General features: G+C 53.0%; 2 non-coding genes and 1 pseudogene across 2 annotated transcripts; all 3 read right to left on the minus strand.

Moving 5' to 3' along the window:
- Positions 1-5,219, minus strand: part of LOC149408558 (large subunit ribosomal RNA) — an 8,355-nt pseudogene extending 3,136 nt beyond the window's left edge.
- Positions 5,220-5,630: 411 nt separating this feature from the next.
- On the minus strand, positions 5,631-5,792 carry LOC149408559 (5.8S ribosomal RNA). Its single transcript, XR_016305507.1, has one exon. It is a non-coding gene; the product is annotated as a 5.8S ribosomal RNA (ribosomal RNA).
- A 329-nt stretch (positions 5,793-6,121) lies between these two features.
- LOC149408560 (small subunit ribosomal RNA) lies at positions 6,122-8,061 on the minus strand. Its single transcript, XR_016305510.1, has one exon. It is a non-coding gene; the product is annotated as a small subunit ribosomal RNA (ribosomal RNA).
- Between the last annotated feature and the right edge of the window lie 1,939 nt (positions 8,062-10,000).

Below are 10,000 nucleotides of genomic sequence, written 5' to 3' on the forward strand. Positions count from 1 at the left end.
GACGCCCCGAACGCCGACCTCTGACCTCCAGCTCCGTTGACGCGCCCTCATAAAGCGAGCTGACATACCTCACGAATGAGGCAGGACAGCCCACCTGTACAAGGGCGGCCAAAAGAGCTGGGTGTGATACTGAGTCAAAGGCCTTCGCGACATCGAGGACCGCCATATGAAGGCTTTTTGTGTGGGTCTTAGTAGCCCACAGCGCGGTTTGCATGATATACATGTTTTCAGCCAGGCCATCGGCCCGGCGAAACGCGCGTTGCCTGGGGTCCACGATGTCTGCGCGCTCGAGACGTCTGGCCAGGACCTTGTGGAATTGTCTTAGTATGACGCTTTGTACCGTGATCGGTCTGTATTCCACAGGTCGTGGGCTTGGTTTGTCCGTTTTAGGTAAAAACACCGTCCGAGCGGAGGTCAGGATTTTAGGTGGTTTGCCTACGAGAAGCAGGAGGTTGAGAACGGCTAGAACGATGCAGGGCGGGGTCTTCCCCCACTGCCGGGCCGTAATACCATCGGGGCCGGGCGCAGTAGAAACCTGGGTTCTAGCAAGGTGGGCTTCAGAGTCCGAGATCCTATCGTTCATAAGGGATCCCAGACTCTCTCTTATGGGGGGTCGGGCTTGGGTGTCAGTGAATGGAAGGCTTGGTTCACCAAAAATTGGTGCCCAAGTCTCCACAAAGGCATCCAAGTCCGGCCCGTTGTTATTATTCTCTTCAAGTGATTGCCCTGAGAGTATTTTCCTCGCTATCACACCGGGGTTCCTACGCCATTGGCCCTGAATCTTGCGGTATATACGCCTTCGTTCCAACCGCCTCTCAGCCTTCCTGCTTCTACTAACTGTAACTGTCTGGTCCGGTTCGGCGCGTCGTCTTGCGGACCTCCGCTCGGGGGGCGGGAAGGCAGTCAGAAGCCAATCTGTGAAATCGGCCTCGACGTCCTCTCCGCCCAGAGCTTTGGTAATAAGGTCTCTGAGCCTAAGGCTCTCATAACCTTGATGGTCCGCAAGATCGACGCGCAGAGCGTCCAAGTGGAGCCAGACGTCACTGCGCTCTTGGGCAAGCGCGATCGGGGCGTCACGGTCAACAGTGTCCGTCGAGGAGGCATCCCCGGCAAGAATGGTCGCTAGTTCTCTTTTATAGTAGGGGCTAATCCTTAGCCTTCTGAGATCGGCGCCAGTTCTTCCCAACCGAGGATGCATCCTCGCAAGGACCAAGTTGACCGCACGCGTCCCGCCTGTTAAAATGATGGAGGCTTCGGCCCGTGCCCATGTTTGTAGCTCTTCGTAGCTAAAGCCCATTACAGATGGTAACGTGGGCGCTATCGGTTCGTTTGGGGCCTCGACGGAGACATCTAGGGGGGCCGCGCTCGCGGCCGCTCCCTCCTCGACTCCTTCGACTTCCTTAGCGAGCTCGAGTTCAGCGATACGGCGGGCTAAGCCCTCCCTGTATGCAGGCTTCTTTGTTTTAAGGCTCTTAATAGCTTCAGCCGTCCTTCCAAGGTCCGGCCGCCTGTTTAGAGCAAGTTCTGCAAATTTGTCTCCCTCGAAGCCCTCCACTGTTATACGGGCCTCTGCCTCCATCCACATCCCTAGCTCCTCGTCCGTGTATCGCTTCTTCGTTCTGTCCACGATAATGGCAGCATTGTGTGCCTCAGGGTGTTTCCTTCTCATGTGGACACCTAACCCTGTTTTAGTCTCGAAAGACCGTGGACAGAGCGAACAAGCGAAACCTCCTACAGTCATCGTCGGTGGTGGTATAGTCGGTTGATCGGGGGGCGGCGGTGCGCCCCTCCCATCAGGCGGGTTCAAGCACGTGGAGGGGTCAGTGGACCCCTCCGAAGTCGGTCCGAGGCTTTGTATTGGCGTATTCATGCTTGAGAGTTTTGGGGGACATGCAGGCGGTTGGCACCACCCGCACCCCCCCGCGGAGCCTGATCACATCATTTAAGGTCCCCACCATCGGTTGTGCTCGGCTGTTGGTTCGGGGTGCCCAGAAGGGGCACCCCTAGCCTTGAGGACCCCCTGTCAAGTGTTATTCAGGGTGAGCCGTTTTTCTACTGTGCGGCTCCACAGTTGGGGAACCACCTAAGTCTGGGTGTGTTCGAAATGAACCGTCTCCCAGATGTCGCCCCCTCGGCTGAGTTTAGCGGATCGAAGCATTAAAGAAATTTTGAAGCCGGGGGGGTAGAGCCAACGTAGTTTAGACATGATGCCAAAGAGGTAAAGAAAAAAATTTTTGCATGGAAAAGCCCACCGGGTACAATCCCCTAGGGGGTGTACCTCGGTGGGCAGAGAATATATTGAAGTCGATCTTAGATCGGCCCCCAAACTTGTCCCGGCTAACGCCATAGTGGGACGTGCAACTCTTAGCTCGCTAGGCCGAAGCTTCGCTACCCAGGAATCACCACGAGGAGGTGGTTGCACATCGATCCCCATAAGAGAGAGTCATAGTTACTCCCGCCGTTTACCCGCGCTTAATTGAATTTCTTCACATTGACATTCAGAGCACTGGGCAGAAATCACATTGCGTCAACACCCGCGAGGGCCATCGCAATGCTTTGTTTTAATTAGACAGTCGGATTCCCCTTGTCCGTGCCAGTTCTGAGTTGACCGTCGTCCGGCGGCCGTACAGGTAACCGAGCGTGCGCGAACACGCCGGCACCACACAGCGAGGAAGATCCGAGGGGAGGCCAAGGCGAGGCGCCGGGTGACGGAGATCCACACCCGCGCGGCACCCGAGGGCACCACGCGGGGAGACCCCGCCCGGCTTCCACGTCTCGGCCGATGACCTCTTCCCGACCAGGCCCGACACGCCACGGCCCTCAGAGCCAATCCTTATCCCGAAGTTACGGATCCAACTTGCCGACTTCCCTTACCTACATTATTCTATCGGCTAGAGGCTCTTCACCTTGGAGACCTGCTGCGGATATGGGTACGAGCCGGCGCGACATCTCCGCGTATCCCTCACCTGAATTTTCAAGGTCCGAGGGGCCGATCCGGACACCGCCGCATCGGCGATGCTCTTCGCGTCCCGAGCCCTATCTCCCCGCTATGGGATTCCAGGGCGCTCGAACGCTCAGGCAGAAAAGATAACTCTCTCCGGATCTCCCGTCGGCGTCTTCAGGCCACTTTGGGTTACCCCGACGAACTCTCTTGCGAGGGAACGATTTTTAAGACGGTTCCGCAGCCGGGTTCCGGAACTGCAACCGGATTCCCTTTCGCCCGACGGGTGTACTTTTAAGAAAACAATCTTTAGTAAAATCGTATAACTTTACACCATCATCAACATCGGATTTCTCCTAGGGCTTAGGATCGACTAACTCGCGTGCAACGGCTGTTAACGCGAAACCCTTCTCCACATCAGCCCTCAAGGACCTCGCTTGAGTATTTGCTACTACCACCAAGATCTGCGCCGACGGAGGCTCCAGGCGGGCTCACGCCCAGACCCTTCTGCGCACACCGCCGCGGCCATCCTACTCGTTGCGGCTTCAAAACGATCGCACGGCCGGAGCCGCACGAACGCCCCGCTTGCCTGCAACGGTCGAGTATAGGCTGAACGCTACAGCGCCATCCATTTTCAGGGCTGGTTGCTTCGGCAGGTGAGTTGTTACACACTCCTTAGCGGATTCCGACTTCCATGGCCACCGTCCTGCTGTCCTGAGCGACCAACGCCTTTTATGGTATCCGATGAGCGTTCATTGGGCGCCTTAACTCGACGTTTGGTTCATCCCACAGCGCCAGTTCTGCTTACCAAAATTGGCCCACTTGGCACTCCCATCCGAGCTCCTACTTCATCTTCGAGCAAGAAGGAGATCTCACCCATTTAAAGTTTGAGAATAGGTTGAGGCCATTTCGGCCCCAATGCCTCTAATCATTCGCTTTACCGGATGAGACTGTGCGAATGGCGGTCCGAAAACCGTCATGTTTCTCGAGCGCCAGCTATCCTGAGGGAAACTTCGGATGGAACCAGCTATTAGATAGTTCGATTAGTCTTTCGCCCCTATACCCAGTTCGGACGATCGATTTGCACGTCAGAATCGCTTCGGTCCTCCATCAGGGTTTCCCCTGACTTCGACCTGACCAGGCATAGTTCACCATCTTTCGGGTCCCAGCGTGTACGCTCTCAGTGCGTCTCGATAATCGCACGGGGGCTTTCTCGAAACGCCTCGGGAATGCGGCGGGGCGTCTGACGACGCCCGCGCATCTTCCCTGCGACCGGCTCGAGGCCGGCCTTTCACTTTCATTTCGCCTCTGGGTTTATCAGTGTTCCCAATGACTCGCGCACATGCTAGACTCCTTGGTCCGTGTTTCAAGACGGGTCCTGTGAGTGCCCAAAACAAAACCACCGCCGACCGGGACGCGTCCCGTCCGAGAGCGCGCCGCTAACGACGGACACCCGACGCGCGACACCCGCGACGCACTAGACGCCGGGGGCCACGCGAAGGACGCCGCTGCAGCGCGACGGACGCCCGCGAGGGGCGGACGCGATCCTCGTTCTCTACCGTCGCTGCGTAATGTACGCCGCGGCCGTGGACACCGCGGCTCCGCCTCGCAGAGCGAGACGGGTCAACCGCACGGCGCATTCGACCGCGGCGCGACGGGTCGCGGTGTTATACTAAGGGAGAAGTGCACGCGCTCCGGGAGCCTGACGGCGCACCCGCGCACCCACCGCCCCGACCCGAAAGCCGAAGGCGAAGGTTTGCGCGAGGCGCGAGCCCCGACGGAAGACACGATGAATCTCCCCGTTCGCTCGTTTGAGTTCCACAGGTTTACCCCTGAACGGTTTCACGTACTCTTTAACTCTCTCTTCAAAGTTCTTTTCAACTTTCCCTCACGGTACTTGTTCGCTATCGGTCTCGTGGTAGTATTTAGCCTTAGATGGAGTTTACCACCCACTTAGGGCTGCACTCTCAAGCAACCCGACTCTAGGGAGAGAGACCGTCGCGGCCGGCTACCGTCACCACGGGCCTGGCACCCTCTGCGGGTAAGCGGGCCCCGTTCAAGATGAACTTGGACAGGCAGCCGTGACTAATGACCGCGCGTGTATGTATAACTCTCCTCCCGAACGCTACATTTCCCGGCGGCCCGCCGGGGCCGCAGGATTCAGCGCTGGGCTCTTCCCGTTTCGCTCGCCGCTACTCGGGGAATCCTCGTTAGTTTCTTTTCCTCCGCTTACTGATATGCTTAAGTTCGGCGGGTGATCTCTCCTGATTTGAGGTCGACAACAAAAATTTTATAAATTCGAGAAGTACGCAAAGCAACAGTGTGCGCGTATTCTCGCCCGTGCAGACTCTGTCAAGCGGGCGCGAAACCGACGAGCGTCCGCGGAGGTGCGCGCGGCCGAGAGCGCGAAGATCGCCCCGGACAGCCGACCGCTCGCGCGGTAGACTGCCCAGTTTTCAGCGTCGTCGCTAGCTCAAGGCTCGCACGCGTTCCTCCGCGTTTGGTATAACGCAAGCGGAAATCGCGCGCATCGAGAGAGCACTTCGTCAAATTTAACCGGACGCCGAGGTCCCGGCGCGCGTCTCCGAGGAGACGACGCGCGCGGGCCCCGGCGACGCCGGCAACGCTCGCTCTGCGCGCCCCCGTCCGAGGACGGGGGCGAGAGAACAGTCTGGTCGCATTGTGTGCGCGACCCTCAAACAGGAGTGGTCCGTCGACAAACTACGTCTTGCTCGGACCGCAATGTGCGTTCGAAATGTCGATGCTCATGTGTCCTGCAGTTCACACTCTGACGCGCATTTAGCTGCGTTCTTCATCGACCCACGAGCCGAGTGATCCGCCGTTCAGGGTAATAATGATAAAACAAACATAAATAGATACGTTTTAGTTTTCGGTTTTTACAATTTGGTTTGCGTTTTCGAAATGTTTATAATTCCATTCGACAAAAAGATTAATTTTGTACCGCCGCCTTCACGGCGACGGGTAAAATTTCACCGGACGAGCGGATAGAGGACGGAGCCCTCCTCCGCTCGACGCCGGCGGTTCTCGGTTCGCATCGGCGCCCTAGGGCGATCTCCGACGCAGTAATTTAGCATTCGTTCGATTATGGTTTATATGTATAATATGTTTTGTTTCATAATAATATTTCATATCATGGAAAGCACAAACATTAAACACAGGAAATGATCCTTCCGCAGGTTCACCTACGGAAACCTTGTTACGACTTTTACTTCCTCTAAATGATCAAATTCGGTCAAACTTTCCGACGCGTCGGATGCCCGTGAGAGCTTCCGCGCACCAGTCCGAAGACCTCACCAAATCATCCATCGGTAGTAGCGACGGGCGGTGTGTACAAAGGGCAGGGACGCAATCAACGCGAGCTGGTGACTCGCTTTTACTAGGAATTCCTCGTTCATGGGGGAGAATTGCAAACCCCAATCCCTATCACGAAGGGGTTTCATCGGGTTACCCGGGCCGTTAGGCCAAGGAGGACACGCTGATCCCTTCAGTGTAGCGCGCGTGCGGCCCAGGACATCTAAGGGCATCACAGACCTGCTATTGCTCAATCTCGTGCGGCTATATATACCGCCGGTCCCTCTAAGAAGATTTTCATTGTACGCCGGTAGTGAAGACCGCGAAACGCACGACCCCGACGCGCGAACGCCGAAGCCGCGCGCACACGGACCCTCGTGATACCGGTTGCACGTCTATTTAATAGGCTAGAGTTACGTTCGTTACCGGAATTAACCTGACAAATCGCTCCACCAACTAAGAGCGGCCATGCACCACCACCCACCGAATCGAGAAAGAGCTGTTAATCCGTCAATCCTTCCAGTGTCCGGGCCTGGTGAGTTTTCCCGTGTTGAGTCGAATTAAGCCGCAGGCTCCACTCCTGGTGGTGCCCTTCCGTCAATTCCTTTAAGTTTCAGCTTTGCAACCATACTCCCCCCGGAGCCCGAAAGCTTTGGTTTCCCGGGAGCTGCCCACCGGGTTAAAATTATGAAACTTCGGCGGATCGCTGGCTGGCATCATTTATGGTTAGAACTACAGCGGTATCTAATCGCCTTCGAACCTCTAACTTTCGTTCTTGATTAATGAAAACACCTTTGGCAAATGCTTTCGCTTTAGTCCGTCTTGCGACGATCCAAGAATTTCACCTCTAACGTCTCAATACGAATGCCCCCAGTCGTCCCTATTAATCATTACCTCTGGTATCAGAAAGCCAACAAAACAGAACCGAGGTCCTATTCTATTATTCCATGCGTACAATATTCAGGCAAGTGTTAGCCCGCTTTGAGCACTCTAATTTGTTCAAAGTAAACAGCCGCGACGGCCCGCCTCGGTGCGCGGCCGACCGTGAGGCCGACCGACACACGCCGGCGGTGGACGCACCGGCGAGAAGCCCCGCAGACGTGCCTGTCGTACCGCATTCGGTAGACCGACACCGCAGGACACAATTTCAACTACGAGCTTTTTAACCGCAACAACTTTAGTATATGCTATTGGAGCTGGAATTACCGCGGCTGCTGGCACCAGACTTGCCCTCCAATGGATCCTCATTAAAGGATTTAAAGTGTAATCATTCCGATCACGAGGCCTCGGACGAGTCCCGTATCGTTATTTTTCGTCACTACCTCCCCGTGCCGGGAGTGGGTAATTTGCGCGCCTGCTGCCTTCCGTGGATGTGGTAGCCGTTTCTCAGGCTCCCTCTCCGGAATCGAACCCTGATTCCCCGTTACCCGTGACAACCATGGTAGTCGCATAAACTACCATCGACAGTTGATAAGGCAGACATTTGAAAGATGCGTCGCCGGTGCTAGACCGTGCGATCAGCTCAAAGTTATCTAGAGTCATCTCGAATGGCGACGGACGGGGCGCGAACCCCGCCGCCGATTGGTTTTTGATCTAATAAAAGCATTCCTCCCGTTACCGGTCAGAACCTCGTTTGCATGTATTAGCTCTAGAATTGCCACAGTTATCCAAGTAACCGTGTACGATCTAAGGAACCAAAACTGATATATTGAGCCATTCGCGGTTTCACCTTAATTCGGCTTTTACTGAGACTTGCATGGCTTAGTCTTTGAGACAAGCATATGATTACTGGCAGGATCAACCAGGGAGCTGCACCACCGTCGGAGGGTTTTTAATCCTCCGAACGACAGAGGCCCGCCCTCGCGTAGAGGGCGCGGACAACACGGCGTTAAAGAACACGCGACGGAGTCACCCGCACGAGTCACGCTCATTATGCGTACCGCTATATTCTCCCGCTCGGCGACCGTCGCTAGACGAAAGCTCCGCGGGAAAATTTTTGCTTCAAACGAAGAAAGCGCGCGTAGGACGGCTCCCGCCCGAGAGAGAGAGACCGCACCCGCGACGACGCTATCGTCCGATTTATAATTCCCATTCGTAAAACGTGTACACCGAAAGCGCACGCCTTTGGCGAGGCAACAGTGAGACGGGGATAAAATCCTCCGCCTTTGCTTTTGAAAATTCTGCTCGCGCGGAACTCCAGAGTCAAAACATGAGCGCGAACGCCGCGCAGAAGCGGGCGTCACGTAGTTTCTCGCAAATAACACCGCCGACACGACCGATAGGCCGCCGCAGTTTGCGAACGCCGTGCATCGAGAGCCCGCCACACTCGGCGGGCACAAAGCTGTGCCGGGTCGCGTTCTCGCTCGGGACGGCGCCGAGCGCGATGCGCCCGCTCCGACCCCTCGAAGGCGCGCAGGCGGCCGGGCCGTCGGGCCTCGGGCGGCTCGCGAAACCGGGCACAAGGCGCTCGGTCTCGGTAAATAAATTTACTCTCGTCACTTACTTTCGTATTCGCATTTTGGAAATTTTAAATTATTTCATTTAATCGATGATACCGACCGACCGTTCCCGGTGAGTTTAAAAAAACTTAATACAGAGGTACGTAGTTATTTCAAATTTACACAATAAGAACATATTTCAAATAAAAATAAAAACTTAACATAGATATAATAATAATAATAATAAATAACTAACATAACTAACTAAATATATAACTAACAGATCGAGCGATTAGTCATAATAGAACCGATATAGTTTTACATGACAAAATTTTTAAAAATAACTTATATCATCGATGTCGCTATTCCGAATTCCTGTAATATTCAAAAATCTGTTAGTGAAAAAATAAGAAAATACACAGATTTAGGAAATGAGAAAAAAAGAATTTGGCATTCTCAGACTATAAAAATATTACCATTCGTTATTTCGGCTACCGGCATTATACCTAGCTCTCTTATTAAAAATTTAGGCGTATTAGATCTATCAAAAAATTTATATATAAAGATGCAAAAGTCGGTCATTTTGAATACATGTAGGATAACAAAAGATTTTTTTAAATGTTTATGTTGAGGGATCTGTAGGATTTATTTATAGGCCCCGTTAGGAGTTCTACCGAGCCGAACCCTCCGATATGAAAATATCTGGAGTCGGTGAATTATTTTCCCATTTGATCTCTGTTGAGTTGACGTGTTGTTCTTGTATTGTTTTGTATTTATTTTACTTTTTTAAATTTAAATTCCATTGACAAAGATCAATTTTTTGCTAATAAGTATTGGCAAAAAATTTTTATTGGCATAAAATTATATTGGCAGAAGATTTTATTGGCATCAAATTTTATTGGCAGAAAATTTTATTGGCCTAAAATTTTATTGGCATAAAATTATATTGGCAGAAAATTTTATTGGCATCAAATTTTATTGGCATCAAATTTTATTGGCAGAAAATTTTATTGGCATAAATTTTAATGGCAAAAATTTTTGTCAATTTATCTATTTGCAAAAATTGTAATCGCACCTAACCTGACCTGACCTAACCTAACCTAACCTAACCTAACCTAACCTAACCTAACCTAACCTAACCTAACCTAACCTAACCTAACCTAACCTAACCTAACCTAACCTAACCAACCTAACCCAACCTAACCTAACCTAACCTAACCAAACCTAACCTAACCTAACCTAACCAAACCTAACTTAACCTAACCTAACCTAACCTAACCTAACCTAACCTAACCTAACCTAACCTAAC

The sequence above is a fragment of the Hesperophylax consimilis genome, unplaced genomic scaffold, assembly GCF_061612785.1.
Source record: "Hesperophylax consimilis isolate HC1 unplaced genomic scaffold, BYU_Hcon_1.0 scaffold_189, whole genome shotgun sequence".
Taxonomy (NCBI): Eukaryota; Metazoa; Arthropoda; class Insecta; order Trichoptera; family Limnephilidae; genus Hesperophylax; species Hesperophylax consimilis.